Raw genomic sequence first — 27,504 nt, forward strand, 5'->3', positions numbered from 1 at the left:
CACCAAGCTGTGGTTAATGCTATGTTTTCTACTACTTAAATAAAAATAGATTAAGTGTTAAATACAAGCTCTCTGTGTCTGGATAAGGAAAACATTCACAGCCACACAATTACCCTCCCACACACTACCTCCTTCTATCCTTCCTTCATTCATCTTCCAGGAAAATTAAAAGGAGAGAATAATGTGCATGATTTTTATACTATTGGATATGCTTACATTGTTATTTGTCTATTTTTTTCAATTTTTTGTCTTTTTGTTTTTCTTTAATTTCCATTAAGACATTCTAGATTTCCGTGTTAGAAAGCTGTTTCTGATTATTCAAAGAATAATAGTTGGCAGAAGGTTAAACAAAATAACATAGATATGGGTTTTCCACTATATTAGTCCAGTAATTAAGGAGTTAATTACTTCACTGTAAATGCACATGCACTAATATAAACTGTCATGATTCTAGATTAAATGCTCTGTTCACATTGGCTGGAAGTTCCTTACTATTTTTATATGATATAGTTGAAGTTCTTGCTCTTTGTTCCATATGTAGAGAATAACTTTCCAAATGAAAAAAAAACCAAAATCCTGTAACAAGCAGTAGAAATTGGAACTGGCATCCTTGTGCAGTTTTAGGACTGAATGATCATGGGTGTTTCTGGATAGTATTTTTGGAAGTTTATACTAATGAAGTCTCCATACCTTATAAGATATAAATAAATATATTTTATTTTCATTTCATGAATGTAGAAGCTTCAGTTTGAGAGCTACCGCTGTTCCTACAGCTTTAAAATGTGCATTAGTACATAAATGCATATTATCTTCTTAATCTATGTAAGAGCTTCTGACCCACCCTGCATTCCAGGTCATCATTAGAAAAAATGAGCCCCATCCCTGTGTAAATTTTTATTGCAAGTGTTTTTTATATATAAGTAAAGTTCCATACCTCTAACATATGAATGCAGAATGGGTTTTTTTTCTTTCTTTCAAGGCATTACTTTTCCATTATCTCAACTATTTTTTTCTTTATCGTGCATTCCAGCTATTCTGTCAGTCACCTTTCCTCTCCTGGTCATTTTTTTATTATTTGCCATATTGAAGAAATAAAACCAAAATAAAAAAATGAGCAAAAAGTGTATGCAATAGGCTGGACATCATTCCACAGAACCCAGCTTCTATTAAGTTTTATAATTATGGTTTAGACACATGGGCTAGAGACCAAAGTTACACATAAACTGGTTTAAGGGATAAGAAACTGGTTTTAACCTGTAACAGAACAGAAGGTCAGTGCGCACAAACCAGTTTCAAAATGGCTGAAACTGGTTTAAGATAAACCTGGTTGAATGTAGTATCAGGCTTAGCTGATTTGGGTCAAATCAGTTTATGAAACTTCTGTCCCAGATCCCTTGCTGGTTTAAGTTAAATCAGAGCTCTTCAGCCCTGGGCTGGGCTGGGCTGTCTGCTCCAGGGAGCAGGGCTGGCCCCAGCCCTCTGCTCCTTATCTGGAGGAGTAAGGACTGGCTGGCAAGGGAGGGTGAGCCAAGCCAGCGGTGCAGCCCAGTTTATGGGGGCGGGACAGTGACTCCCCAAGCTGGGGTCTGGAACCAAGGGGGGGTGTTAAATGCCCCTTCCCCGGCTCAGACTTACTGTGGACTTTGACTGTGGACTACAAATCCCAAAGGCACCTGGAAACAGGAAGAGGAAGTGATGAGAAATCCTGCAGAGTTCTGCAATTCTGGACTGCAAATCCCAGAGTCCTCAGGGGCAGCAGGAAGAGGATGTGAACACACAGCCAGAAAGCTGTGCTCTGGCACCCACTGGCTTCTGACCTAAGTCACTGCAGGCATGTGGCTGTAGTTCCTGAATCAAAGGTAAATGTCTGTTCACTTCTGTTTCAGTTTAATCTGCATTTTAGACTAACATGCACAGACTGAATTGATTCAGCCTTGGGCTTTTTGACTGTCTGTACTTAATCTTAATGACACTGGTCTTTGGTTTGCAATATCTTGGATTATCAACTATTTGGGAAAGGGCTATTTTGTGTTTTATGCCTGTATAGCACCTAGCACAATGGCATCCTAGTTTATGAGTTCTAGGCTCTGTGTTAATAATAATAAATACTTTTACTTCCTTACAAAACAAAATGTAATTTCCTTTTAACATTATAATGCTTGAAACAGAATAAATTAATAAAGTAATGTACATTATTCCTTATTTTAAAAAATCTTTCTTCTTCTCCTTTTATTTTTTTTTCTTTTGGCTGGAGAACTAACAACTTTAGTGCAACCAGAGGAATCAAGTCTAGCAAAAACAAATGGCAGAAATAGGCAAAAAATTAGATGATGCCTGGCCAGAATTTAAAAAGGGAGAGGCAGAGAGAGAAAACTATTTTGTAAAAAGTCTAGAATGAACCTTTTACTACCCCAGAGCATTAATTGCTGTTTTAAAGGGTGACCTTAGTGCAGTTGCTGCCATCACATCAATAAGGATCACTGTTAGTCCCTTCATAATCACATTTCCATCTTACACTAAACACAAGTTGTTTACTTGAGAAAAAAAAATTCTAGTGAAATGAATGAGTCTACCCCTTCAGCCTGTTCCAGAAGCTCTGTTTTCAAAAGAAATCAAGAGGAACCATTACTTTGGCCAAAGTCACACAAATTTCCCTTTGGAGCAGATTTCTCACTTCTCCAAAATAAACAAGTCTCCTTTGATGATGGAACTTGTCCCTAAGGCAGGTCTATTTGCACTTCATTTGCTTCTTCAGGTCAGAGTTGAATTGTGTTACCAGGATGACGGGGGTCATCTCCAGTTGTATAACCTGTACCTGGTCTGTGGATAAATATGTTCTCCAAAACTGTCAGTCTGAAATTCTCATGTATACTGAATTCTCTCAAATGCTCCCAACAACTCCAGATTATACAAGAAAAAGACTCTACAGACCATCTCCAAACTATAACAGAATTAGCAGGTGTTATTCCTTATGAATCTTATATCAGTCACTTGTTCTTCTCTCTTGGCAAATTAAAATACAGATGTTTTTGTTGTGATCCTTTCTATTTTCAGTACTGTTCAGTAAATTCTTTTCAATGTTTGTAATTTAGTACTAACCCCCCCCCCCAAAAAAAACCAAAACAAAACAAAAGCACCAAAGCAAAACGAAACTGGGGGACTGCAAAAGATTTGGCAGGCTGCAAAATTCTGTGGGCTCTCTATATATGAGGACTGTTATGTGATATGGAAGCTGGTTGTTTCAACTTCCTTTTTTTTACTTCCTGTTTGCACACTGATGGGAAACAAAATATCCTAGTGGGTGTTTGAACAGCTTGAGCTGTGTTGACCTGGGAACTATTTCTCAGTGATCTAAGCATTGGCTTAGAGTTTAAACACTTCAGCAGCTTGAAATTCAACATCTCTAGTAGACCTCCAAGGCTTTGCTTTTTGTTGTTTAAGCTTGTTACACACCAGGCATTTCCAAGTTAAGGACTGTTTGAAATAAAGGGGAAAGAAGAAGTGAATATGACTGAACCCTCCTTTATAGTAAAACGGTGCCAGAAAGGGGTAGTTCTGTACTGGTATATGATAACTGACACTGGCTGGAGAGCTGCTCTAAATTGTCTAATATACTTTCTGTCATGCCCATCACATCTAATAGCCAGAATTTAAGAGGGATTACATTCTTAAATGATCATGGTGGGATTTAGTTTCCTGTAATATAGAGTTTGTAAATAGAACAGTTCTCCCTCTGATCTTGTCATGAACTTTCATTGAGGGCATTTTAGAAAAAGACACTTTAATTGAAGTGGCAGGAGGAACTGGTACTGTTAAGCTATTGTTTATCATACAGATGTACAATGTAATTCAAATTGCCTGCTTTGAGCCAAACTTCTAAAAATTTTCAGATCTCATGTAAAAGCGCTTAAAATATGTATACATCTCTCAGTGCAAAACTAGACATTTGCTAAGTCAGATAACATAAATCTCAAAGTTCAACCAAAATGTGAACTAAATCTGAATTGAACCTTTCTGGGGGCTTCAGAACATCTGGTTAATTTTTTTGTTATATTCTTTTTTTCTTTTTGCTGCTATCAGAACCCATATAAAGCTGTTTAAACATCTGATTTAGTTTTGTTTTAATTTTGGTTTATTATCTGTGAAAACAGGAAGCAGTAAAAAGAAATGTAATTACTAGCTTCTATATGCTCATATCTATCCTGACTTTCAAAAAAAAAACCAAAAAAACCCTCACATTATAGTCATTTTTTCATCAGAGCTGACTCAGATAGAAACCACATGTATTACAAATCTACATCTAGAGTTTCCAGCTGAATTTCTAGTTCACTGTTAGGCAGGCTCTCCTCCATAGGCCAGAATCGGGCTCTTTACAAGCAGAAGAATGAACACCATGTAAAAGTAAATGAGAAGCCAGCTTGCCTCTATGTGAGAGATTGTGGAAGACAAGAAGTAACATATTAGAAAGGAAGTAACAGAAACTGCCCTTTGGGGCCAGAGCTACCAGTGAAGCTGGAGAGAGTGTCCAAGGGAGATGAAAGCGAACAGGACCTAGTGTGGCTAGAGGAGAGTGGGGTCTGCCACATATGCAAGCAGTCAGGGGAAGAAACGAGAAGCAAGACGAAAGAAAAGCTTGCAGTTAAGACCTAGGAAGAGGACTTGGGAAATCTTGGTCTGGTCATAATACTTATAATTGGACTTGTGCTAATGGACATTTCTAAATAATTTCCTGTAAGCTGGTAGTTCAAGGTGGGAACTGTTTTTATACCTTGACAGCCAGAGATGTTGATAGGCACATCACTTCCTCCTTTGCAATTAGCTAGAGAAATTAGTATTTTACCTACATCAATATATTATGCTGCTAGGCTCAAGCAGACCTTTTTGAGTGTTGACAATGCTATGTGTCCCTTCCTGCAGCTGCTCAGTAGCACCCCTTTGGGCACCTGTTGCCTTGGCATCAGATGGATGGAATGAAGAAGTATGGGATGAGCACAGCAAGGACTCTACAAAAGGCACAGGACAGGTAATCAGTTAATTGTATCTGGGTCTGCAGTCCTCTCCCAACACATCTTCACACAGACCTGCTATGGGGAGGGCACAAGAAAAAGAACAGATCGTGAAGGTACTAAAGGAAGGCACAGGTTCAACTGTGGGCAGAGTGGCAATGTAGGAGGAGTTTCAATTGGGGAAGAGTGCTTAGGGTCATGAGAAGTAAGAGGCCCAGGATTAATTGGTTGAGGTACATAGACTATAAGTCATATTTTCTGGGAATGACTGTAAGTAGTAGAGAGACTGAGGATGTTCCCTCTAGTGGTTGGGATTGCAGAGACTTGGTTAGCATAGGGTATATATAGCACATTAGCTGATGTGAGGTGCACAGTGTTGAATGATGTACTTGCAAGAATGGATGAGCATGGTATTTGAACAAAACGTTTGATGGAATAGTAAGTGGGTTGGTAGAGAGTTGAAAAACATCTGTGGAAGGGAAAAGTGCAGAGAGTCCATTAATTTTTATTTGGGTGAGAGGCTCTACTGCATTGTTGGATGTCCAGAAGAGATTTGGGAGTACTAGTAGGAACAGTAGAAAGAGAGAATATGGGCTGGGAAGCAGAAGATACGTTTTGGCCTGAAGGGTAAGCAGATAATGGGTTTGGAGCAAATATTCAATTGGATGTAAAAGGCATTAGGGGAAGTGCTTGAAGAAGCTTGTAGTAGCAACTTACCTGAGAACAAAAGGTGAATGAATTGTTAAGACTGGAGGACAGAATGAGATCTAGAGAGAAAGCACTGGAATATAAGAGGTGTGCCAATGGCAGAGGGCAAGAGAGAAAACTCTGGGAGATAAAAGAGAACAGGGTTGAAACAGGAATACAGAAAGTGATGGGTAAGAAAAAAATGGAGGTAAAAAAATGGAAGTGAAAAGAAAAGTAAAATGGGAGCAAAGATATGTTAGCTAGCAGTACACAAATGTATTATGGAACAGGGTGAGAAAAAGACTGGTGAAAAGAGTGAAATGGAGGATAATAAAAACAGGACAGAACATTTAGGACTGAAGGGTTAGGAGAATTATGGAAAGTAATGGAAGCTGATCTCTATGGAAAACAGAAAGGAGACCAGACAACCTATGTCAGTGTGGGAGATATCTTTTCATGCAGAAAGGTACACATTGGAAGTGTCTACACACAATGCTTAACTGTACAGTAGACTAATTAGGTGTGTAGTAAACATCATGCATCTACATGTGTGTCCCTATTAGGCTGGAGGAAACTAATTTATTCTGCAGCAGGATAGAAAAAACCACATGTACACCCACCCACTGTGCTTGGGATGGGGAACATAGAATTTCTGCAGGCTGCATGGAGGAGAGGAGAAGCTGGCTTTCTGGCCATAGATATGGAATCAAAGAAGACACTATATTAAACAAACAGGGCTATATTTTTGTTGTGATTGTTTTGTTTTATTGGGTATGATAAGAACAACAGTCTTTTTGGAGGCTATTTGTTACAGCTTTGATAAAATACACTGTGCCATTGGCAAGCTATTTAAAACAATTAGTGGCGCAGCTTCCTTTTTGTGCTCATTTTCCCCTTAAACTCCTATTTTAAGCATTTTAAATAGTGAAAAATTGTACCTGATATTTCACAATAGACCACAAGATATTCCCTAATCCTGCTAATCAATCCATGTGGGTACATCCTTGCATCAACCCAGGAATCCACTGATTTAAATGGGCCATAACATAGATGCAGGGGTTCACCTGGGGTGAATCCAACCTGTAGGATCAAAGTCTGCATTGCCTCCTCATTTTTCTTTATTTAGCTGTGAGCCTGAGGATGCATGTACCCAAAGCTGGTTTGCATAATAGGGTCACTTGCATCTCAGATTTAGCACATCCAAAGCAAAATTAGATGAGACTGTTTCTGGATTCATGAACTTGAGGATCCTTAATAACCATTTCTGAGCACAGAACACAGAAGAAGTAGCATAATAACTGATCACTTGAGTTGTTTTCTGTTGGCTTAATTTGCGCTTGCCAAAGTTACATAAATTCCTAAGAGCTCATGTTTTTTCAAGGTTAAGCTGTGGTCACACCATTTCTTTTTTAGGGAAATAAGACACAGTGTTACCCAGTCTGTTTGATGCAAGTGAGATTGCTGCTCCTTTATTTTTTATTGTCACAATTGTTTCTGCTCATTGGTGTCTCCCTCCCACTCTTTTAGCAGCTGCTTACTGTGACAACTTACCTCCAGCTAAGTGGAAAGATGAGCAGCTGCTTGCAGAACCAAAGCCAATCTTCTGCCTGGATCAGTTGGCGATGGTTCCTGTGAAAGTGAGGGCTGCAGTAAACGATATGTACTGAATTAATTGTACCTATCACCAACCTCTTTCCAAAACTTACTGGGAAATGTATCTATTTCTGCAACAACAAAAAATCACCCACTAATCATCTTTTGAAGGTTAAGGGGATTTAGAAAATCAGATCAGTCTATTCATAGGAGCTATAGCACAGCTGATGAGTTTAAAAAAAATTCAAATTACATTTGTTTCCTTTCAAAATGCCTTCAGTCAAGTTTTTCAGAAAGTGTGTGTATGTGCGTGGGGCTTCTTGGGGTTGTTTTTTTGTTGTTTGGGGGGTTTTTTTTGTTATCCTGGTGTTTTGGGGATGAGTCATCTTGTGATTCATTCTATTCAGCTGCATAAATAATATTGCAAATCTGATAGAGGAATAAGCTGGCATTCAGTAATATTTGGATCCTTGCCCTCTCCTCTAGCTAAGGGTCCTGTCCCCCACCCCCCACCTTTTATCATTCTTCTCTTTGGACTTCAGGGGAGGTTGAGGCTCCTCCAAATCCCGTAACTTCTTGGGTGTGGGCAGCTTGTCTAGCCTCTTAACAGTAGGAGTGGATAGGCATGAATTCCTGTTGTTCTTTCCTTTAACATGACCCGTTAATTTTGGAGGCTCCAGACACTTGATTGCAGCAATTCAAATATGTCAAAATACTACAGGGATCCCCATGATTCACTCTCAGGATTCAGGACTTAGATGGGAGGTCAGGGGTTGTCTCATGGCAAACTGAAATACCAGGTACAAAATCTTACTTTTTAAAACGTCTTCCAACAAACATTTTGGGGGAAAAATTAACGTAAAAAATAAAACTGACTCCCTAATTTTGGCACTAATTTGTTATATGGGGATGCAGAATAATATCTCCTGTGATGATAAAAAAAAGGAGGGGAGAAAGACGCAATTGACCTGAAAGTAGTTTGTTCCTGTAAAAGGGTTCATACGCAGCCAAATGAATGTATGTATATTCTGTACATCGCATGTTCTGGCTGGGGGACATCTTTGACACTGTTCTGTTATACTGGTATAATTAAGACTTGTCTTGGATGGCAACTCTGTAGAGACAGCAAGTGAATATAGAGGTTCTGGGAGCCAAAAAAATGTTGAACTTATTTGCTGCATGATGCGGTAAGATGTTTCAAATGACAGAGTTATTATTCTTATTAGAAATAGTACCACCCATCTTTCCCCAGAGAGAGACAGAGATCTCCCAGTCGCTCCTTTCTTTAATCCGATCATGGTGTTGCTTTTCCACTGATCACTTTCTGAAAGCTGTAGAAATACCTCAAGTAGGTGCCAGCTTCTCCTGACGATCCCAAGTCAGATTTTGGAACTTGGTTATTTGTGAAAGGGATTCAAAGTCATGGCTTCCTACCTTTGCAGGGGGCTGGACTCCAAGAGCCAGGAGGCGCTTTCTAGTTCCTCTGCCAGGAAGCCCTCAGAGAAGGAAGACGAGGACCTTATAGAAACACTATTTCTCCAGTCCAAAGAGAAATGAAATGGGAACTCTATCATTGCTTTAATAAAAGAGGGGAGTGATAGCCCCTTTCCAGAAAGCACCTTTAGTTTAAGGAAATATACCTATTCTTATGCTAGATGAGAAATAAAGAGCACTGGGCCTACACAAATTCCTCAACTCCAAAGTTAAGGGTCAGTCCATTCTCACTATTGTGGGGGTTTTCAGAACTACTCTGGGATTCTTCCACTTTTGTTCCAGCCCTGTCTGATCTATCTGATTGGCATCTCTGGAGAAACAGGATATTTCAGCAGGTCACACATTGCTTTATGAGAAAGCAAGCTCATGGGCTGTTCTTGAAGACTTCATGGCCAGGCACAGACATTACACATTTACCAGAATAAGTGATCCGAAACTGGGCTATACCCAGAACAGAAGTTCAGCACAAAGACTGGCTTAAAAATGACAGACCCCGGTCTAGGATTCCATCTTCCTCTCCCCCCAACCAAAGGCCAAATGCGTGTTCTGTTAGCTACTGATCTAAACTATACCACTTACAGAAAACTGCATCTTAGATTGATTCCACCTCAGGCTTTTTGAATGTTTGTATCTAGCCCATGAGGGCAGAGGCCATAGGAAGCCATCAACTTGCCTCTTGTTATCACAAACTCCTGCAGAATAGATCCAGGCGAGTGAAGGGCATCTGGAACCTCTCAGGGCAGAACAAGCAATGAGCTGAGGGAGTCCTGATTTAATTCTTTATTCCCATGAGGAATAGAGCATGGGGGAAGAATGTTATTCCTTTTCCCTCTACATCATACAAAGGAATTGCTGGGGCAATGTGCTTCTCCCCCAGGAGGCTAGGAAATGGGTCGCCAGCTGTTGGAGGAGTCTTCTCTCCCATCCTCTTATGCCTGGGAATAGGAAAGGAGCTGGTCTGCAGGCCAAGCAGAGCAGCTGCTGCTGCAGTTGGCAAGAGTCAGGATGGGTGATTTACATGTTCAACCATACACATTCAGCTAAAAATTACTTAGCTGAATTCAGATGGCCAAATATTGTCAGTATTTGTGTTACTCAGCATTTCCTTTTCATTCTGTTCACCTGTGTCTTGCTGTAAATTATTCTGTGGGCTAGAGGGTGAGCTGCAGTATACGTGTTTCCACACATGGGCAAAGATATTACAATACATCAGTGCAGTGTATCTGTAACTTTTAAAACTAGAAGAGCATTTTGGAATTCATGGTTTCATAATATATGACATTTTCTTGGCAAAAATATGTTGTTTCCTGTAATAGACACACTATAAACAGGGAGAGGAGCACAAGTATGCATTTTAAAAGGGTCACAACATTGAAGTAATGTGATGCCATTTTTTGTCTTCATGACATTGGTCTTGAGATGGGTTAAATGTGCCATTCTCAGTTGTGTGACTGTTATCTTTGACACTGGAATGAGTTATCACAGAATGGTAATGCCTCTCATGTTCTCTTCATTATACATTCTCATTTTCATGACAAAGACTGTAAGGGGAACAGAAAATGGTGCACAATTAATACATTCTCCTGACAATCTGGAGATGGTATTGCATGGTCCTAGACAGAAGGCACAGCTGGGGACATTGACAGCAGTATGTGCACAGCTGCTTGTTTTACAAAGTTTGAAAGATTTTCCTGGTAGTCTTGAGTGTTTGTGTGTGTGTGGGTTTGGGTGGATGTGGCCAAAGTGCTTACAGCATCTAAGTATATTATTTTTAGTGTATAAAATATTATTTTGGATTGTGCATGTCATAAAGTTTTTCAAAAACCGTATAGAGGACTTGTGAGAAATGATAAATATGGATCCTTTATGCCATGAAGTAAATTTTAAAGTTTTTATATTGAATGCTCCAATAGATTATCATCATCGTCGTCATTGTTATCATCCATGGACAGCCAGTATAGTCTATGTGCTCTTTTATGTTTTAAAATCTAAATAATAGATCTTGATTAGGTGGTAAGCAAACTGAGCTTTACTGTTGTCTTTGGCTTCCTCAGATTATCACAAAACTATACCCCACAAAAAATCCCTGTGAGGGAAGACCAAGAACAAAAGATATTGCATAGTACAGTACTTGCCCTGTGGAGTTAAAGAGACTGCTTTATAGTTGCACTGCTATTGGTCTCTTACTATTCAAAACCTTGGCATGCATCAGTGAATAAAGAAAAAAAATTATGTAGCAGAATAAGTGTGAGAAGATTTTCTTTTATAACCTCTCTGTTTAAGAAATTCCCAGTTCTATACATCTTTAAAAAATTCAAAATCATACAGTGATACTCTTAGGTTTCTATATCTGAGTTCTGTCTCTCAAAGATGACATTTTTAGGGGTTGCTTTGTAGAAGAAGAAAAAAATCTCTAAGCAAAACCATACCAAAACAAAAAAGCAATGGACTAAAATTATCAAAGCCAGGCAGTTCTGTGGCAGATCAGTGATACTAGCTCTAATGAACAACAGCTGAATGGATGCATGTAGCTAGCTGAGACTGGGATTCCCCCAGAAGAGGCTGCTGTATGCATTTCTAAAGATTACTATACTGATGAATTCATAGACAGTGTCAGCACTCAAATAAAAACTAATTTCTGTGGAAAAATAAAAGCATGTGTACTGTATTTTAGAGACTGCTGTTTCAGAATGTTGTTCTTCTGGAAAATCTAAATGATAAGAGACACCAAGAGATTCTAGACATATGGGATATTGACAGAAACCCTGAACGAGGGTTTGCTGGCGTTGCGCGGCCAGCAGCGTCGGGTGGGAGGGAGAAGCTCGGGCAGCAGCAATTGGTAATGAGAGCTGATAAGCTTGCCATTTGTTTTTTATTTTTGTAATGATCTCAGAAAAACATTTTGAAATAGGAGCTGCTTTTTAATGTAATGGATAAACTACCACACTATTTTTCTATAGTATAGAAAAATACTAGGCCTCAGAATAAGTAATCAGACCAAGCTCTAGCCGCATATGAAGGATCAGGGGTTGATTTTTGTGTAAATCTCCAGTTCCTGTTTGCAGGCATGGGGGTTAATCGGGGCAACTGCCCTGGGGGGCCTCACAGACTGGGGTTGAGCAGCGGCAGCTTCTTTGGATCTGGGATTGGAGCAGGGCCGGGGCCCGGCATGGGCTGATTTGTCCCAGGCCCCACACCCTGCTTGGGTCATCTCTGACTGTTTGTACAATGAAACCTAAGACTACTACATGGGCATTGGATTCAGAAGCTAGAGAGAAGCCAGTGCCCCATGTCACTGTGCAATGAATAATGGACTAATGCTGCTAGGTATTCTGCCTTCTCTAGGTGGGAAGAGAGCATGGATCCTCTATGTTGAAGGAGTAGGGAGAAAATGTGGTGAGATCAAAGTAGTAGTTTAGCACGTGGACCCAAAGGAGAAGATTTAAGATGGAAGATTAAAGCAAAGGCTTTTCAAGATGGTTGGAAATAGAGTTGTTAGGCAGGAAAAGAAGTCGGAGAAAGAAATGGTCATTATACACAGAACACGGGAAATGCATTATATGCCCCGTGCTAATATTGACCCAAACGCTAAAAGAATTTAAGAAGAAAAGATTGGTATTTTGAAATATATATTTTTTTAGGGTTTCAGTAATTAGATTACACTGAGAATACCCTCTAGTTTAGAAGTACATCTGGTGAAGAAAAGGAGAGCAGAAACTGAAAACATAGTTTTAAGGCCCCCAGAGCCAAAAGAAGACGTGAAATGTTCACTTTGTGACCTGAAAGGACAAGTAGTATATCAAAGGCATGGTTTTGCATTAGAATTGAAGGGAAAGGGGATAGATGTCTCAGAGCTTGTAATCAATAAACAGTAGCATGCTGATTCACAATGCCACAGTAGGATTCAGATGATGGCACCTTCAGAAAATGAAAGCCAAAGAAAAAATGGCAGAAAAAGATAAGCAACCATGACACAAGAGTGATAGAACTGAAAAGTGGAATGTTTATTTAGTCTCAGACTCAATGCATCTTTGAGACTAAAATTTGAAGATGACTTGGAAAATAAGTTACTGCATTAAAAAAATGACAGGTTTGCAATATATCTGGCAAAGCAGCAAAAACATACAGAGAAATAGTTTTAAATGGTCAAATAAAAATGCAATAGCTTTCTTTATTTTTAGTCCTCCTTTTAAAACTTGTCTCAACATTGTTGAATTTTTAAGCACTTTGGAAGCAGGCTTAGGTCTTCCTTGGTGAGAGCATTACCGCAGAAATGTAATATATGTGTTCCGTATGGTTTCTTGCATTATGTGTGTGGGTTGTGGTTGTTGCTTGAGTTCCCATGATTACTGAGTGAGGAAGTTGGGTATAATTCCTGGCAGTGTGGTAGTTTATCCATTACATTAAAGAACAGCTCCTATTTCAAAATGTTTTTCTGAGATCATTACAAAAATAAAAAACAAATGGCAAAGTTATCAGCTCTCATTACCAATTGCCCAGCAAATGTAAAAACACTAAAAATAGCCACAGGAAGCAATAATTTCTATGACAAATTATAGAGTTGTTTACTTAGTGTGCTAAGTAATATATTTTTGATCAAAGATAAACAGTTTAAAAAGTTACATTTGTTTTGTTGTGGAGGAAAAAGGAAATTGCTATTCCCTGCAGGCTGATGTACCTTGTAAAGCAATCTGTCTTCAAACCCAGAATGAAAGAGAGCCAAAAAAACTCTCTGAATTACATGACGAGGCCCTTGAGATGCCGCTAGTTGCTTTTTACTGTGGAGGACCACAGATGTCTCATGTTGTGGGTCAGACTGTGCATTTTCCTTGTTTTTTAAAACATATTGCAAAGCAGTCTTGATTTTATATGTGTTGGGTTTTTGAGATTTTTTTTCTTTTCTTTTCTTTTCTTTTTTTGTAGTGGCTTAAACACACGTTCTGTCAGCCTTTTAGGCCTATTTTGAATAAAACACATAAGCCATTTCTTAAATCCTATTTCAGGCAATGGGTCTTAAGTACGTTCTTAAATACTTCACTGAATAGAGGTGAACTTAAGCATGAGCTTAGCTGACTCTGGGGCTATGGGACAAATCCTGGCTACTAAAATCAGTGGGAGTTGGGGTATTGAATATCAAGGGTCCCTGGTTATGATCCCAGAGTGAGAATGGTGACATTACTCCTTACATAATCTGTGTGACAATATTACGTTCTACACCTTTGGAGGAGCAGCACAGAGCAAGGAGAGAAGGAAGGATAAGGTGGCTTTAAGTGATCTATGTTTACTCTTTATCCTTTCCTGCGCTGGGGGCTGAAAAGGTCCCCAAAGTAACATAGATAGGACTCCAATCTTCTCTTGGTTAGAGCATCAGCTCTGGGCTGTTATAGGGGGCTATAGTGTTGCCTCAAACCTCTGCATCATTGAATTCTTTCATGCATCCAGACAGCATGCTGCGCCTGCCCCCAACATGTTCAAGAACATGCTTTTTAAAGAGTCTTGTTGTTACACATTACACTTAGCACATGCTAACTGTGCTTACAATGCCAACATCCAAGCATTCAAATAAGGAGACCAAAAGCCTGGCAAACAACTGTTTGGCAGCCCCGCCCCATACTGCACAAAGCATTGCTAGTTCAAGGCCCCAGTGTGATGCAGGGGCTAGGCGTGATGCTGGAAGGCAGCCGCCGCACCACACAAAAACCAGTTCCACTGATGTGGGGGGGTTGGGGCTGACACTGGCATGTTATGGGAGCTTTGAACTGGCACCCTTGCAGTGCAGGGACTGCGTGGTGGTGTCACTGTAAGCCCCTTCACTCCACCGACACCTTGAACCAGATCCCATGAGATTACAGGGCTAAAACTGAAAATCAGCTGAGTGTCAGTCTCAGCCCTGGGCTCACACAGGAGCCAGTTCAAGACTCTGGTGCATACTATGATTTATAGATCATAATAAGCATTAATATGTGACTGCTCAGAGAACTTTCTAAGTTGTATTAATGCTTATGCAATATAAATATAGCACATGTTAAGTGTAACATGTACCAAGCTCTAAGCAAGAGCTTTTAAGTGAGTGCTTGGGAGGAAGTTTACCATTGCCTGCCACGGCACTGGGCAAATAATCCCTTGACTTTTAGAGTTCCCTTGTGCTGCTCTGATATTGTAAAATGGTGTAAAAGGGACACAATACAGGAGTGCAGATCCCACCTTCTATTTTAAACATGTTAGTTAAAGCATTTCCATGTTTTGGCTTTCAAACATCTGACGTCACTGAAAGAGAGTGCATTTTTTGAAAGGTGCACCCAGCTATAACACAGGAAAATCAGGATAGCAAAAGCTTTATAGAGTGCATTGTGACCATTACAATGTCAGTTCCACACCTCAGATAGCCTATTTCTAATGTTCGAGGGGGTGGGGAATGGGACGGGGGAAGGTGGGGATAGGGACGGGACACCAAAGTCATGGTGAATGCGCAGACCGCCAAGTTAGTAGAAGCTCCGTTAAGAACAGAATTAGTCTTACTGAGAGACTGCTTTCTTCAATATTACTTTGGAAAGTTGGATTTGTGGCTTAGAATGAGGTCATACTCTGTGGCAATGAAGAAGAAAAATATTCCTTATTCTTAATTTTGAAAAAGATGTCATTATGCCTTGGGAAGTATTACAGTATTTTAGTAATCAGCTGCAGTGCTCATTAGTCTGCTTATTATATCTGAAGCACTTGTTATTTGTTGAAGTAGCAGCAGCTGAGATAAAAGAAATTTGAAAGTGAAATCATTACAAATTTGAGTTAGTGCCTTTTTCAGACTCCAAGTCTACCCTTAATGAGATGATGCCCCAAACTCTGAAAGTAGATTCATGTTCTCTAACCTCTTTTGAACTTTTTTATTAGAAACTATTGTATGATCTGAATTTATGAAGAGGTTGTGCTTACGGTTTGTTGATTCCTTTTTCTAGCTCTCTCTAAAATGTTAGCTAGTTCATGAACCATACTTTTAATCTGAAAAAGGATATTATGACTTGTTCAAGAGAGGATTAAAAATGAGTAGCAATGAACTTATTTTGATTTAAAATAAATAACATAATCATAATCATACAGACTGCTAATAATTTGAGGCTACTGTAGGTTAGCCAAGCTCATCTTCTGGCAGAAAATCAATAGTGAAATCTATATTTTGAAATGATTTACATTTGATTCTGTTTAACTCGTTTTTATATTGTTTCACCTCTTCTGGCTCATAGTTAAATCTCTGTTTACAAAATCTGAAAGAGTTTTAATTTAGATAGATATATATGGGATACCTAGATTCCTTTTTTCATTATTCAGAAAAAAAATACAATTCCCAAATCCCAAGAAAAAAAAATAAAGATTCACAAATCATGCAAATTGTTCCTGGGGGATTCTGCAGGAACAGGGATTCATCTGTCTGTAAAAAGTTGCAGGATTGTGGCCTATACTAAAAAGGGCCAAAGCTTGAAAGGAATCCCTTTGGAAATTTTAAATATGGATTTATATTAAAAAATCAGTGGTCCTTTTAACTGAATCAATAACTTTGTTAAAAAAGTATTATTGGTTTGGTAATGAATCGATGGATTTTTCTATTACATCTCAAAGTATTCCTTGTTTTATGAATATATATTGAAAGGGATGCAGGGTAGGTAAATGCTTGCATTGTAGACCTGGAATAGAAGGAAGGCATCACTCTTAATTAGGCAATTCAGAAGTGATATATAGTGCTGTAGGAAAAGTACCAGATCAGAAGAAATGAAAACATTTGTTTTAATAGTTTCCTTTTGGTGACCTTAACTATGCTAATTTGTCTTTGATGAAGTGTGACAGGTACTGTCAAGTTGAATGGTCAACATACTTATTATTTAAAGAATAACATTTTTGTAGCAATAATCTTTGATGTGTCCAAGACATAGCCCTGTTTGTGGAAGCCTTATAGTTTTTATGTAAGTAATAGTGAATGTCCGGGGAGTCTGCAAAGGTGAGGGTAAACTAGAGAATGTACTGTTGTTGTGATTCCTGTTTTAATTCTATGGTAAACACAGGTGAGTAGTTGTCCACTGTTCCAAACATTCGTATACATTTTTAGGATCCAGTGCTATTTATGAAACTTTAGAATGCCAAGATTTTAAACGTTCTATCACCATGATATTCAATCCCCGTGGAATGTATTTAATCCTTTTAGCATACTTATTTTTGTCGCACGGAGAAAAATTTGAGTGACAGACAAATAATGTGTGGCAGGAAACCTTGTATACAAATGCATGTTTTATATTTATCACAGTGAAACTAAAACAATAACATTTGATCCATCTGCTCAGCACTATGTAGAGAGAATAATTTAAAGCCAAATGGGGAAATGGTAGATAGGGTAAACTTTTAGGCAGATATCCAGGGTTTTCAACTGTGACAACTTACCTGAAAGAGCATAAGACACAAAGTATACTTGCCATTTAGACACAACAATATCCTCCATCTTCATTAAAAGAACAGCAACAAAACAATAACTGCCTTAAAGTTATTACAGAATGAAGTAAGGAAGTAGTGTCTTTTCAGATAAGTGATACTAGGAAAGTATGTGCAGGCATCAGACTAAGGGAAGGCCAATCGAACATGAGTTGCCAGGTCAACATATTGATCTGGAATACAGCTGATAATCCACATTTTATTAATGCAATCTAACAGTATCCAGGGGGAATTCTGCCTTCTCTCCCTACCCCCCCCCCTCCCCAATTCCAAAACTAAAATTTTACTAGGATTACCCAGCCAATAGTACCTTACCATAAAAGACCCAAGCTGGAAAATTTATACTCGGAGGTCATGTCTACATAAGACCCTTAATGCCCACTGGACTCACTCTACTGTACAGTAGCATGGCTGGCAAAAACTCTGCTAATGCAGTAATGTGCAGTAGATTAGTTCAATGGGCATTAAGCATCACAAAATAAGCGTTTATCTGTGCTAATGTGCAGTAGTGCCAATTACAGTGTATGAAGTTTAGTACCTGTTATTACAGGTACTAAACTTAATGCACTGTAATTATGGTGTATGTGTGGACGTGCCCAGAGATTAACTTTCCTGTGGTCTGTCATATTCAGACCAAGGCTCTTGTTTTGAGTAAGACAGACACCAGATGCAAAACTAAGTTTCAGATCCTTTCTTTGCTAAAATGTTGATACGTTCAAGTCCATTATTTAACTAATATTGATAAACAAAAATTCACAACCCCAAGACAGCAGCATCAAAAACTTTGGGAGATGCTTTTCCATATTGAAACTGCTACATCTAGTGTCCCACCTTTGCTAGTGGCTGATATCTAGTATTTCTAAGGCATGTTGGGTATGTTTAGGATGGATATCGTATAAGGATTTAAAACATTTAATACTCCCAACTGTGGTGAAGAATAAATTATCCAAAGCATGATATTTTGTTCCTGATTCCAGCATATGTGGTGGTTGCCAGCACATAATGAGTTACAACACATCAGTATCTAAAAAAAAAACTTCAGTTATTTCTTATTCTAAATAGAATTACTAAAGAACCTCCAATAGTGCAGTGTGGTAAATATTGACTTCTTAATGGCACCCATTGTATAATTATAAATGCTGTTATTAGTTTGAAAATTACTCAGGCCCTCTCCAAATCCTGCAATGTTATTTGATTAACTGAATCTGTTCCTTGGTTTGTTTTTTCTTCATGTAGCATCCTTAGCCATTACTGAATATTTATTTTAATGTTTACATCAAATAATCTAAATGTTAGCCAGGTTAAAAAATAATATTGTTTTGATTTAAAGTGCCTTGATTTTTTTTCTTTTTACGTGTTCCTTCTGAAAGAATTCAGAATTACAGATTTTTTTTCTAGTTATTCACTCAATAGTCTTGCTTGCTGTGTTTCTCCCATGGATTTTTCTCCAAAGCATGGTGCCTGCCAGGAAGATCACATGAGAGGAGGGTCTTTTTCACATTACTTTTTAAAACTCTGCTCCTATATGAGAACCAAAGATAAAATGGTTCATGGATTCCTCTCATTTGAAGGTTTGGGATAAAATGTGAAAACAGGTACATTTAATATCATAGGATTAGTGTTTGACTTTTTTTAATGACTTGAGTGAAGAAATATAGCCAGATACTAATAGTAGGCTTTTTTAAACCAATAATTGGTGTTGGTAATAAGAGCTGTACTGACAACCAGCTGTGCTACTGCCTTCAGTCCTGCAGTGAGGAAGGGGAAAGGAGTCTGCAAATGATTACCAACGTCAAGTATCCCTTGCAGTCAAAGTTTCATTAAAAAAATTAGTAAAATACGTTTTTCCTTTAAAAATGTGTCCTAGGTTTGAAAGAGGCCCTGCATAAAGAGTTTGGAATAGAAGTGCTGCGCACCGCACAAATCAATGATATTGTCCGGTTGGGCTGCCGGCCTACATTGTAGACTTAGTCTTTAGTAAAACCTCTTCTTCTCCCAATTAAAGAATAAAGGTTGAGATGCCTGCAGGCCTTCCAGCATGTTTGGTGTGACTTTTAACCCCTCATTTTACTCTCTTTATATGGCTGTCCTTTATAACACACTCTCTGATATGTCAGAGGCCCCCAGTAGTGCTGCTGTAGGTCAGACTGGGTTAGCATTTCCATAAAAAACTTTTTTCCCCTAGGGTTTTCTAAGTCAAGAAGAAAGAAATTGTTCCAGGTTAAAACTTTACATATATGCTTGCAGCTTCTATCATTGCCGCTTTCTGAAAATCACATAGCCATTACCTTAGTATACAATGGAGTTGGGAGTTGTTTATTTTTTAGTTGCAACACTTGACATTCGTTTTGAAAAGGTAAATTAGTAAACCATAAGATTATACTTGGGAATTATAGTCTAGACGGGGCAAGAGGGCAGTCTCCAGAGCATATCTTGACTCCTGTCTTTATGGCCACTGACATGGTTTGACTATGGAAGAGTGGAAGTTGGATGTGGTACAGTGATATGCAGTGTCCTGTTTTATGTAGCCAAGAAAAAGGGCAGAAATGAGCCAGAACTGTGGTGAGCACTGTAGAATTCTGCACCGTTGAGATATTCCTGGTCTTCCTCTCACAATGGAGAAGATGGTATATAACAGCCTGCAAAGGCTACTTCAGCCATTTACAATAAAGCTGCTCCACAGCCATGGTGGAACATCCCATCTTTGCATACCTGGCCAGGGACTTCAGATTTTGCTATCCATGAAGCATCACAAAGATGATTCATTTCTTACCAAGGGCACTGGCTAATTCACAGAATGTGGTGAAAACAGTTCTGAAACCCTCGGTACTATCTGAGACTCGGAAACTTAGTAGATGGTTGTCTGGGGCCAAACATAATACTTGAAGGGAAAAAAAAAGGAAAAAAATCTGTTAGAACAATTACTGAATCCATTCCACAGCAGGAACAGGATACAGTTTCTTGATGGAGGATCAGATATTAAACTGAATCTACATGTGATCTTCAGTCAGAGGTCTGGAAACAGTAAAAATGAAGAGGAAGAGTAATGAAAACATAGACAATTTGTCAGAGGAGTCTGATAACATTATTTATAACATGTACTTTGATGATAATTTCTCTAAGTCGTGGCTTCAGCCTAGCAGAGTGTTGCAGATACAGGCTCTACCTGGGGAAAGAGTGATATAAACAGTATTTTAAAGGGTGTTTATAGAAACTTTGATGTTACTAGAAACCAAGGTAACAGAAAACAGCTCACAAGCATACCAAAGGTCTAAAATTAAAGCAAGAAATTACAGGAGAATACATGAACCCTAATCTACAAATAACATGTCTCCTAGAATAAATAAAAATTGTGTTTTCTGGTAGGTTGTGATTTTTAAGAGAAATGTGGAAATCTTTAACATATAAAGAGCTTTTGGTTTGGAATAAATGTTGTTTATAAGAACTATAAATGCAGAATAGAATTTACCTTAGGAGGAGAAAGGCTAATATTTTAACTGTCTATATGGTCATCTTGTAAATAGGGCCATATAGACAGTAAATAGGATTTTTCAAAATCTGTACAATAGACATTATAGCTTGTGAAATTCTAGAATAAACACTTAATACAGCATGTACTTTTTGTATGGCCTTTGTTGTTGTTTTATTTGCAACATTTTTAATATTTGAAAATACTTCTTGTAGCAATTAGAAAATTAGCAGTTTAACTGGGTGTAAAAAAAAAAAAAAAAAAAAAAAAAACCCTTCAAGTTACTGGGTTACAAAGTGAATTGTTCTGCAGCTGCAAAATCAAGTGCCTTAGCTGAGTTAATGCTTTTCATTTCTTTTGCATGTGTCAGCATTAATGGAGGCAAGCTTCTATAAAGCCTTGCATGTGAAGATGGTGCTGAGCAGACTAGATTCAGTTCTGTTGAATGCTTTTTGCATTTTTTGGAATAACGCACAAAAGGAGACTTCAAATCAGGCTGAACTTCAAGCAAAAGTTAATGCTATTCTCTTTTGGGTTCAACCACCCACTTTGCTTAAGGTCACTAGTTGAGGCTAATGCTGCACAGAGGGGCTGCAGCAAACTTGGCATCTCCTTGATTAGGCTCCCTGCTGATCTAATACACATACCAGCTCACTTGCCAAGTCAAATAACACATTTAGTGAATTGGAAATAAGATTTAAGTGAGCCAGCACAATGCGGCTTGCCCTCTCATCTTTTTACCGAATCCTTCTCTTTGTATGCTAGACTGTGAAAACTGCTCTTGTTAGAGGACTTAATCTTCATTTTTTCCTGTAGATTATTTGGAAACAGGTCAATTGAATGTTGGAGCTGCTAACTCCTCCTACCAAAGAAAGAAACCGCTTGTGGCATACTGATTGCATCATTTAAATGAAAGGCTCTTATCATTAAAAAGAAAATACTGTAGTATAAGGATCTCTCAGAATGAAAAAAATCCTGGTATTAAATGCAGCCCTTTTTTTCATAATCTGTTTATTTCTTTGTCTCCCCTTTCCTCACAAGTGCCTTGTATTAACTGCTGGTGAGTAGTAATTGATGGGGTTGATCACATCAGTATATATTCATCTCTTGTGGCTGTACCACTGTAGTTAATTCTTAAATATAGTAAGATACAATAGAGTGACATTTCTATAGGACATTTCTGTAATGTCTTTCATAAAAGCAAACCAAAGCACTTCCCATAATGTTTGACTTTGAAGTATTCTGTGTTTTAGTGACACAAAATTGGGACTGAATTTAAGCCTTCATAACGTGTTCTTGATTTGTTTTTCTTTTATTATTTTTACTGAGGGGGTCATTGTATGCAATATAATTGGTTTATTTAGCATAGATTTATCATAGATTTTCATGCTATCCCTGCCATAATAATCTGTAACTGCCCCATATCTCTGTGTTAGGTGTTCAGGGTTATGATGTGTATTGACTTTTTTATGATCTACTTATCTCTGCTGGTCACACAGATTTATGTGCGTCTTCCCCCTGTCTAAATCTTGAAATAGGCGCTTGCTTTTTGAGATGCACTAATTTTTTTTTACGAAAATGGAGAAAAGTTGCAAATCTTCTACAAAGAAGATTTTAAATAGGAAAATATAAATACATATAATTTTTTTTTATGAAATACAAGTTTATGCAATTGTAGGAAAAAGGGATCCTTTCTCCCTCCCTGCTATCTCCATTGTAATGACCAGACCACTTCACTCTTAATGAACTAGGTTACAATATAATAAGTGTCAGACTTTCCAAGGAACAGGCTCAAAATCTTGGGATGTTGATTTGGTGGTTCAAATCATCTAGGCTTCTAAGACATACAAAAAACTAGAACTCTTGGTTCCAAAATCATACCTTATTAGACCAACTGGAAAATGGCAAGAAAATTGTCCTTTTCTGCAAGATTTAACCTCCCTGCCTGCTATCTGACACCTCCAGGGAAGGAATTTTACCTGATCAACACATCAAAGAGCTACTCAACACAGCTTACAAAGATACTTTCATGGACCCAGAGGGACAACCTTCCACCTTCAGCTCCCTCTGTGCAAAAATGAAGTTTATTTCCTACCTATGGGGACTTTTTACCATCTTGTGCTATCTACAGTTTTCCCAGAGCCTGATCCTGATAGCTTGTAGAAAAGGACAATTTTCTTGCCATTTTCCAGTTGGTCTAATGAAAGGTATCATTTTGGAACCAGTTCTAGTTTTTGTATGTCTTTTTGTCTCAGACCAACATGACTACCAAGTACACCCTAAGTACCTTTGAGGATCTGGGCCTGATTCCCATTGATTCCATAACTGAAAGATTATAACCTGCCCTCTCTAGTTAGTGTAGGAAAGTAAGGAATTCTACAGATATTAATGTAATATTCTAAATATATTCTTTACTTTCCTGCATCTGATGCACAGACCAGATCCTCATATGAGAGAAAGCAAACTTAGCTAGATTTTTCCTCTAGTCTCCATGCAAAACAATGTAGGTACAACAAGGGTTCCTCCAAATCCTTGCATTGCCAGAGCAGTTGAGCCACTGCAGAGTAAGAAATCTGCTATTGGTATGGGATCAATGGGGAACCAGGACAGGAACTATTACTGTACAGACTGTAAAACCCTTATTCAAGGCTCCAGTACAGTCACAATCTAGCTATAAACAGCTTAGTGAAACTAATTCTTCTGTAATTTTGAAAATTCCTTGTAAGTGGAGGTACCTCTTTCCATATTAGCTAAGTATAGACAGAAAACCTGAAGCTGAATTGATTCAGTCTAGGCAGCTTCCTTTAAGTTGTGTAGATTGAGCCTATGACCAACTGAACTGACATAAGACGGGGGAGGCCTGTACTGACCCAGACCAGTAGGCTGCAGGTGCTAGAGCATATCTCCCAGCCTGCTGGCCATTGAAAGGCCAGCCAAGTATCCCCAAACCGCTTCTGTCCCCCCACAGGTGGCTAAGAAGCCCCCTGTCCAGGTGCCAGCACACCTTAGGGGGAGCTCCCTCTCAGGGGGTTTCCACCAGCCTTGGTTCCCCAGTCCAGGGAGCCCTGGGGACCTGAGGGGATTTTCTTCCCCCCACATCTCCCTACTTCCCAGTGGCTCATTGTTTCAGCTGCTGCCACAGAGGAGAGGGAGAAGTCCTCTGGGCCAGGTGTCTACTCTTGCATCCCAGCGTGGGGACCCCCCCCCCCCCGCCCCCCAGACCAGGGTTCTCCAGCCCAGGGCAATGTGAGGGAGATGAGGGGAATTCTTCCCCTCCCCAACCCCTTGCCTTAGTTGCTGTGAGTCTCAGAAATAGCCCAGAGTGCTAAGGAAATTCCTCTTCTCCCCTGCATTAGTTTTGCCTCAGACTTGCAGCAGCTAAGGCAAAACTGGCTGTGGAGGAGCAGAAGAATTTCCATCCACTCGCTGAAGCTGCCTGAGACTCCCAGAGGCTAAGGCAAGCAGCTCTTTGGGTTCAGAAGGTGAATTCCCCTCGGTTCCCTGCCCTGGGATGAGGGACTCTGGACTAGGGCTAGGGGAAGCCCCCCAAGTGGGGGCTCCCAGGTGCCCCCATGCTGTCTTAAATCAGTTAAGTCTGATACTACATCCAACCAGGTTTATTTTCACTGGCTATTTTGAGGAGTAAGGCACGTGTGGAAAAAGCTGGAAGTGGGTTTGTGTACACATGTGCTTTACTGTGCAATAGATTAATTTTCTGCACAGTAAAGCATCACCATATACATGTGAACCATAATTAGGGAGCAGTAGTTTAATTTACTAAGGCATAGGATAGTACCATCTGACAAAGTTACTGTCTGATGGCAGAGTAAATTATTGCATTTAAACGTGTAGCTGGTGACATTGAGATTATTTTCTTCTGGCTTAAATTGCACCAGAGTTTATTCAGTTGCATTAATTGCACTGAGTGGAACATTTCTCGGCAGAAGTCAAGGGTATGCTCTGGAGTCTATACAGACATAGCCTAAGTAAGTCTCGAGTCCTATAGAAATAATATGATATTATCATATCATTTAAGAAGACCACAATGTATATGCTTACACAGCATTAATTTTACTGGCATTTAGTAATTCTTGAATACTTGATTTGATAATCTGAACATTATTCTATATATATAAAGGGCCTAGTCTGTTTGTCTGTGTGTCTGTCTGTCCATAATGCTTTTGGCCAACTGCACATGTGCTACTGAGAGGGTGGGCAGTGATTAACTTCATGGGCCCAAGTTTGAGCTGCTGCCGGGGAAGTTTGTGGCAGCAGCGAACATGCCTTAGGTGCCCAAGCAACAGGGCTTTTCCACGCCTCCCTGTCTGAGGGTGAAGGGTGGCTCATGGTGGCAGTACCCCCCCAACACCCATCCCCAACACCCCACAGAACACCTGGAAGGGAGGGGGAGGCAGTGGGCAGGGAGGGAGGGAGGGGAGCAGGGTGGGAGAAGGTGAAGTGGTGATCATGGTGGTAGCTGTTGTCAGGGCTGGGCAGTGGGGAGGGAGGAAGGGGAGTAGGAAGAGGACAGAGGGCCACAACAATAGCTGGCAGGGAGGGGGAGATGGTGGGGAGGGTGGGAGGCTGCATGGGCCCAGGTGGGTGCAGGGTGGGGGGGAGGCAAAGCAGGGTATCATGGTGGCAACTGTTGTAGGGGCTGGGAGTCAGGGAAGGAAGGGAGAGAGAGAAATAGGGAGGGGAGAAATAGTCATGGTGGTGGTGCTGCCTAGCCCCAACAACAGCCAGCAGGGAGAGGGAGGGGAGGGGAGGTGGGGGGAAGCCCTGTTGAAAGACAGAGGTATGTGGGGGTGGGAGCCCTCACTCAAGAGGCTGGAGGATGTGGCAGCTGCAGTGGAGGGAGTCTTTACATGGCTGGCCCTGAAGGGTGGGGGTGCGCCATGTAAACACTCTGAAATCCATCATTCTTGATGGGCAATTAGCTGGTTTTACTATTCTGCTTTTGATGCAATCTATATCAGCAGTCAGCAACCCATCTGTGATGGTGAGCCAGAATGATCCATTTTGAGCTCAAGGAAGGCCAGCACTAAAACCCAGAGGCTGCTGACACTGATGCTTCCCTCAGCCACCCATGAGTGAAGCTCCCTATCAAATGGCCATGGTGCAGCATAACTCTGTTCCCTCCCCACTTCACTGGATCTCCCCCTGGTCTGTAAAGTTAAAGCACATCCCTACTTCAGGCAAGTGAATGGGGAACAAATGCTTTAAAATTAGAAGATGTTGTCTCTCCTTGTCACTTAGGCACAAGTACCTGCTAAAACCATAGTTCTAAAGTTTCATTGATTCATGTGTCCCCATAAATTTGCCCCCTACCTATTGTTTTCTAACAGTGTTAGAAGTTTCTGTACTGATCCCTGTTGCTACATTACACTATTACTATTACTTAATTGTGGTGTTATGAAGCCCTGCATTATTAACACCCAATCTTTAATGAAGAAATCAGCAAAGTTTAAGAGATTGCAAGTTACAGAGGGTGATTAACCCCAGTGTAAAACACAGGCAGTTCCCCAGAAACCAGTCTCTTGTTTTTACTGACGAAAACTGTAATGCTGTAACCACAAATAGATGTTAGAGAAGCTGAAAGTAAGGTTTTAAAGCAGAGAGGCATTTTTACCTCCCTACAGTCAGTAGAGGAAAATAAAAGTTGAGTATTAATGTTCTACTGGTTAGAAAATGTAATTTCACTACACCGATGATTTTCCTTTGGTTGTTTTCATGCAACTATTCTGAGCAAACCTTAGACATTAGGGGATATCAATGACAGATGGTAGTTTTATTATTAATAGTCTTAAAATACCTGCAGTACCTTTAAATGTATTAAGTCCCTCATCAAAGTGTAACATGTTGCTACTGAGAGCGGCTGCTGTCCAGAAAGCAGATGAGGACATGCATGTAAAATAAAAAGACATGGGTAGTGACAGATTGTGACTTCTTAATATTTTCCAGATCTCTGTAATTTCTTGCCACCTGTCAAAATTCCCCCAATGGATTCAAAATATTCAGTTCCTCTTCAACCTGTTTAGTATTTCTTCACGTTATTAAGTACAGTTGCTTGCTAAATTTCAGTGGTGAGTGTAGAAGGCAGGGCAGAGTGGCACCTTTAAAGACTGACGGATTCAGAAATGCATAAAGCTCTGAAAGACGACAGTCTACTTCATCAGATGCTATGAATGGACTTGCAGAGAGCAGAGGTACTCAATAGAATAGGAATAATGAAATTTAAATACAAAGAGTAGGGGGACAGTGGCACCACAGAGAGAAGTGATGGTGGGCTGAAAGGGATAAACAAAATAATAGTTATAGTGATTCCTACCCTGTGGGAACGTCTACATGAGATAATGTCCTGTAGCCTAATAACACTGTGCAGTAGCGTGCCAGGCAGAAACCATGTCCATATACTACTGTACAGTAGTATTAGGCTACTGCACAGTAAGCATCAGTAAAAACCATGCACTGACCCTACTTCGTAGTAAGTGTAGTTATCATGCATTGAATTAGTAATTCATTAAGCAAGTATCAACTAAATGTGCAGTAACTACTGGGAATTAATGAATGTATAGATGCACCCTGTATATACAGTATTTTGTATGTGTGTGTGAAAAGAATGTATCTTTAACAAAATATACATCTTGGATGTTGCAGGCCAAATTGTATTGTACTTTCAATGAAGGCTGCTATTTATTATTTATGCACAGTGTAGTATAATTTCCCTATACTAACACTGCATTTTGTTAAAAATGCAAGCAAATCTTAAGGATACCATGG

The 27,504-nt window shown here is 39.5% G+C and overlaps 2 long non-coding RNA genes across 2 annotated transcripts; one reads left to right on the forward strand and one right to left on the reverse strand.

The window, feature by feature from the left end:
* The first annotated feature begins 1,738 nt into the window (after positions 1-1,738).
* LOC109308105 lies at positions 1,739-9,238 on the forward strand. Its single transcript, XR_002100474.1, has 3 exons — positions 1,739-1,859; positions 4,918-5,023; positions 7,221-9,238. It is a non-coding gene; the product is annotated as an uncharacterized LOC109308105 (long non-coding RNA).
* A 10,314-nt stretch (positions 9,239-19,552) lies between these two features.
* On the reverse strand, positions 19,553-26,805 carry LOC109308106. The gene is made up of 3 exons (XR_002100475.1): positions 26,546-26,805; positions 23,137-23,278; positions 19,553-20,414 (listed from the first exon to the last, which is right to left on the reverse strand). It is a non-coding gene; the product is annotated as an uncharacterized LOC109308106 (long non-coding RNA).
* Between the last annotated feature and the right edge of the window lie 699 nt (positions 26,806-27,504).

The sequence above is a fragment of the Crocodylus porosus genome, unplaced genomic scaffold (assembly GCF_001723895.1).
Source record: "Crocodylus porosus isolate Cpor-Errol unplaced genomic scaffold, CroPor_comp1, whole genome shotgun sequence".
In the NCBI taxonomy this organism is placed as follows: Eukaryota; Metazoa; Chordata; order Crocodylia; family Crocodylidae; genus Crocodylus; species Crocodylus porosus.